General features: G+C 40.8%; 1 long non-coding RNA gene across 1 annotated transcript in view; it reads right to left on the bottom strand.

Annotated features, from left to right (window-relative positions):
* LOC122553404 overlaps positions 1–5,275 on the bottom strand; it is a 19,767-nt gene extending 14,492 nt beyond the window's left edge. The window contains exon 1 of the long non-coding RNA XR_006312696.1: positions 5,208–5,275. This is a non-coding gene — a long non-coding RNA (uncharacterized LOC122553404). The remainder of the gene's footprint in view (positions 1–5,207) is intronic.
* Positions 5,276–5,659: the final 384 nt, after the last annotated feature.

The raw sequence follows: 5,659 nt of genomic DNA, 5'->3' as shown, positions 1-5,659 counted from the left end.
CTGATGAAGGGCTTTTGCCCGAAACGTCGATTTTGCCTGTCCTCGGATGCTGCCTGAATTGCTGTGCTCTTCCAGCACCACTGATCCAGAATCTGGTTTCCAGCATCTGCAGTCATTGTTTTTACCTGAGTTCAAATGATGTCAATATGGTCTCTAATTCATATTGGATGATCTGTTGTGATGTATATAAAAACTAATTTGGGATTCTGAAATGCAATAACATTGAAAATCAGATTATATATACCCTTACGACTGATGCCCATATTCTCTGGGATTTAAAGCATAAAAGTTTAAAGTTTAAAATATATTAAAACATGAAAGTGGTTCCATATTGATTGTCAATACAAAATATTTGAACAATTGGCAAGTATGCCAGCAGTTTTCAGTTGATGCCAAAGCACATGAAGGAAGATGGCATCAAATTGACACAGATCTGTGGAAAGAACTTGAGGACCATCCTGCCCAGCCTTACACGTATTGGTCAATTCCATTCAGATGACAAAACTCAGCTTGCTGCCACAAAGGTTCAGATTAGTCATTATAGCTGTGTTCAAACAGACTTGTAGCGTGTTATAAACATCTATTCTCCAATAGATGTAAGAACTACACTAGCACCACAACAAGAGAAAGATGGTGGCACTTTAGAACAAGAACTTACTATCCTCTCTCAGGATGATATCACCTATCTAACCATCAGTGCCTCTCCTACAGCACCTTGTTTGTTACACCTGTTAGCTAAGACTACTGTCACTCATGCCAAAGGTGAGGCAGCCCAAAGGAGGACCTTCTAAGACCAAATTAAAGCAAAATACTGCAGATTCTGGAAATCTGAAATAAAAACAGAAACTGCTGGAAAAACTAAACAGGTCTAACAGCATCTGTAGAGACAGAAACAGAGTTAATCTTTTGAGTCCAGAAAATTTTTTCTTTGATTCCTACCTGTGACAGTAGTGAGTGGTTCCTCTTCTGGCTGGGTGCTTCCTGGCACTGCCTTGTCTCTTTGTGAGGAAAGGGCACCTGTGGATTGTGTTAGGTTACATGTACCACCATGCGTTTGGTCCTAAGGACCATTGGCTGGGATGATGGAGACCAGGTTTATGCATCTCACTGGCAGCCCCCTGACCATGGAGGCAGAAAGACGGGTGCATGATTTACTACACTTACGCAGCTTCTGGGCAATTAGGGACATTGCGCCCCAATACTAGTGTGATGTTCCTGTTCCTGACTGTGCAATTGGATGAAGTTTCTGATTATCAATGCCACTGGGTCCTCATTTGCCTAGGGTTGAACAGTCCTTGAACTGCCAGCAGTCTGGGGCTTTTTTTCCCTCGGCCAGCTGCAGACCTCTTGCAGTAAGGTGTTCACCAGACAATCCATGAGGTGGATATCTCAGCATGTAAAGTCCTTAGCGGTCTTGCAATGTTAGTTGCCTGCAATGTAGGTCTATGCTTCCTAAACAACATGCAAGGGGATTGGACGGGTATCATGATAATCGATTGGGTTGGTAATTGGTGGATGCCAATTTCAGTGGATCAGGAATACATGTGCCCAGTGGACATGAATCAAATCCTGAACACAGTTTTATTACTGAGCAACATGGAGGCTTTTCGCAGCTAGCAATGAGCTGAAGTTGCCAGATAACTGCACTGACTTCCATGTCAAGTTTTTTTTTTAACTTAACATTGAGCTTGTTCAATGAGTTTGTTAACATAGGAAGCTGAATATTAATAAGGTGAGTTGCAGTGTTAATAAGACATTTAACAAGCCATAAACTACCTTATTGACAACTCCATGGTACCTGGTGAGAAACTGCTCAGCAAATGCATAACACATCCATGATCAGAAGTCACACTACACCAGGTTATAGTCCAACAGATTTATTTGAGCGCTGCCCCTTCGTCAAGTGAAGTCACTTCACCTGATGAAGGAGTAGCGCTCCGAAAGCTTGTGACTTCAAATAAACCTGTTGGACTATAGCCTGGTGTTGTATGAGAAAAGATCCAGATAGACCTCTCTGGATCTTTGGCCTGATTCTGTCACAAATTCTGCCATAGACTATGCTGCTCAGACCTATAAGAGATTCTGTTTTTGTCACAGCATCTGCTGTTGTGGAATGAAGTCTACTAAACTCCATCTAAAGAAAAACATTACCAACAACGAGGATGTACGTTTTCCCTCTGGAGTCAAATAAATTAAGATCTAGCTGGAAGGGTTGATGGCATCAAAGGTTCAGTTGCTATTATACTATCTGTGGCTTAATCATATCATTCTGTAATAATATTTTTTATGGTTGTTTGCAGGCCATCATACCAAAAGGTGTGCTTTTACTCTGCATTTTGTGATGCCTCCATGGAATCTCTGGAGGATCTTGTCTCTAATAAGTATTAGAATTACCACTCATAGCAAACTAACAAGTTATCTACTAGTGTTTGCATTCCTCAAAGCATTGTTGTTTGAACATATTCAAGCAAGCTGCCTAGAAGTGATGATTTGGAGATGCCGGTGTTGAACTGGGGTGTACAAAGTCAAAAATCACACAACACCAGGTTATAGTCCAACAGTTTTAATTGGAAGCACACTAGCTTTCGGAGCATCGCTCCTTCATCAGGTGGTAGCTGACGATTACTATCACCTGATGAAGGAGCGACACTCCAAAAGCTAGTGTGCTTCCAATTAAACCTGTTGGACGATAACCTGGTGTTGATTTTTAGCCTAGAAGTGAAATATCATGGTCATTCTAACAGATGAGAGACTCTACAAACAATCAAGGTATTTTTCAATGTATAATTTCAGTTACATCATACTGTAAACTTTTGCTATAAATTCTGTGTCTTCCAATTGTGTACTCCACAACCACCTGTTGAAGGAGCAGCGCTCCGAAGGCTAGTGCTTCCAATTAAACCTGTTGGACTATAACCTGGTGTTGTGTGATTTTTAACAGTGACTTGTTCACCATCTTCACTTGTGCTTCTCACTTTTAGCTAGTCATGTTCTGTGAAGATGGGAAAGTTTTGGCCAATGTGGAAAAATTAGCTTTCATCTCTGAAATGAGTGAGACATCTTGTTCTTCAGTTACATCAACTGAAGCTCATCACAGAGTGCCTGCAAATGTCGTGCCTCTCCTGACACATACCCTAATGTTGAATTTTATCTCATTAATCTCAAAGTAACATCTTGGCAATTTCTTTAAAACTTAGATACAATCAAAAGATTTGTGGTCTGACTGTACCTTAAATCGTAACTCAATAATACAATCAGAACTTTTTTCTCACACCCACAATACAACCAAAGCTTCTTTCTTATTGATTGAATATTATGATTCTGTCTCTATTAAAGATCTAGAGGCAAAGTAATGTATGTTTCTTTTGACATCATCTTGAAGTTTCGAGAGTATGGCTTCTAGCCCTGTAGAAGGTACATCTGCTACCACTATGTTTGAGCAGTTGTGGACTGCGGTGTGTAAATATATCACAAGAAATACAGATTTCTTTAATCTCCATGAATGCCTTTGCTTGTCTGAAGAAGAATTATATTGTATTCAAAACATTAACCCCGTTTCATTCTCCACAGAAGGTGCCAGACCTGCTGAGTTTCTCCAGCACTTCCTTGTTTTTTATGTTCTTCAGGACTGGGAAAACTTGATCAGTCGTGGTACTTCCAAGGCACTCTTATTAATGGACACTGAAGTTCCTCACTCACAGTGCAATATGTATTTTTTCCATTTGGTGTTTATTTGGTTTACTAATTCACCAGCTTGGGGGTGGTGGCAACATTGTGGTAGGGCAGCATAGGGGCTGTAGGTGGTAATCAGCAACTCATGTTTGAGTCAATGCCATGAGATGTACATGAGTACCCATAATAACATTGAGGAGTCTCACTGTATACTGCCATGCTGCTACCTCTGATGGGTCTATCTTGCTGGTGAGACAGGACATACCCAGGGAAGATGGAGGTGATTTCTAAGGCATTGTCTGTAAGGTATAATTCTGTGAATTTACCAAGTCAGGTGTTGCTGAGCTAATTTGTGGGACAATTCTCCCAATTTTGGCACAATCTCCCAGGCATTATGAGGAGGATTTTATAGGTTCTACAGTTGAAAAATGTGGCACTGGAAAAGCACAACAGGTCAGGCAGCATCTGAGGAGCAGGAAAGTCGACATTTCGGGCATAAGCTCTTCATCAGGAACGTGACATTCCTGATGAAGGGCTTATGCCTGAAATGTCGACTCTCCTGCTCGTTGGATGCTGCCTGGTCTACTCTGCTTTTCCAGCGCCACACTTTTCGACTGATCTCCAGCATCTGCAGTCCTCATTTTCTCCTAGGCATTGTAACCTTACTGCAAAGCCTCTTCAAAGGAATCCCACCTTTAAGAGGTTCTTAGAGTCATAGAGTCATAGAGATATACAGCATGGAAACAGACCCTTCGGTCCAACCCATCCATGCTGACCAGATATCCCAACCCATATTATTGAACACCAGAGACAGAGAAAGCCCACAAAGCACCGATCAGTATTACCCAATTCTCATGTGTGACTGCCCTCTTCCTAAAACCATGAAATGATACCAGGCAGCTGATTACTGTCTAGCCTCCCCACCCCACTGACTGTGTCTGCAATCTGTTCCTCCTTCCCCTAACCACACAAGGCAAACCAAGCTCAGGGTCTTTGTGAAAATCAAGGCCGGAGTGTGCAGGCCTCCTGGAGATGGGGAGGGTATTGTAAAATTAAACAGGGAAGGTGAGGTGGTGGTAATATCACACACTGGGCTGAGGAGTGGCAGATGGAGTTTTCTCCTCTTATATTTCTGATGAAGGGTTTATGCCTGAAACGGCAACTTTCCTGCACCTTGGGTGCTGCCTGACCTGCTGTGTTTTTCCAGCGCCACACTTTTCAATTCTGATTTCCAGCATCTGCATTCCTCATTTTCTCCTTTGTAGGTTCTACAGGCTGGGTTTATATGCTGTACCCTTCCAGAATCTGGACATAATCATGGTGAAGTAATTCCAACCTTATATTTACACTAAATATGTTATTACAGACTATTGTAGATTACAATTTCTCGCAGTCTCCATTTTAGACTTGCTCTGAGTGTTCTGTTCAACTCATAATTACATTATTAATTACATCTGTTTGATTTACATTATCCCTTACTCGCCAAACCGCACACAAGTAATAATATTAATTTTCAAATTCTAAGATCTACACACCTTTGATAAAGTCTGTTGTTTTAAAGGCAAAAGCTTGCTTCTGTAGTATTCAATCTGACGTCCAGGCTAGGAGAAATAAATCAGAAGTTTAGGTCTTACAGTTCCAAATTGTACATATACAATTAACTCAGGCAATCTCCATTTTAAATGTGGATACCAAAATGGATAATGGACTAGGTGACACAAAGTTATGCCAAAATTGCAAGTAAATTTTGCAGGTAAAATGTAAATAGAGATATTATCAAAGATCACACGAACTTGCTAGATCTGCTACTACAAAATCAATGTAAAATGTTCAGAACTGCAGAGAAATGGTGTAAACAGCCAATTATGCAATTCCTTTATGGATTCTGCAATTCTTCCAGTGAGATTTTAGAATTAAAGTAGGAAAACACCCATCAAAATCTTTAAGATTTTCAAGAATGCAACCAGTCAAAACCAAAGGTCCCTTA

The sequence above is a fragment of the Chiloscyllium plagiosum genome, chromosome 10 (assembly GCF_004010195.1).
Source record: "Chiloscyllium plagiosum isolate BGI_BamShark_2017 chromosome 10, ASM401019v2, whole genome shotgun sequence".
Lineage (NCBI taxonomy): Eukaryota > Metazoa > Chordata > Chondrichthyes > Orectolobiformes > Hemiscylliidae > Chiloscyllium > Chiloscyllium plagiosum.
This window is presented reverse-complemented; position numbering and strand designations above follow the sequence as displayed.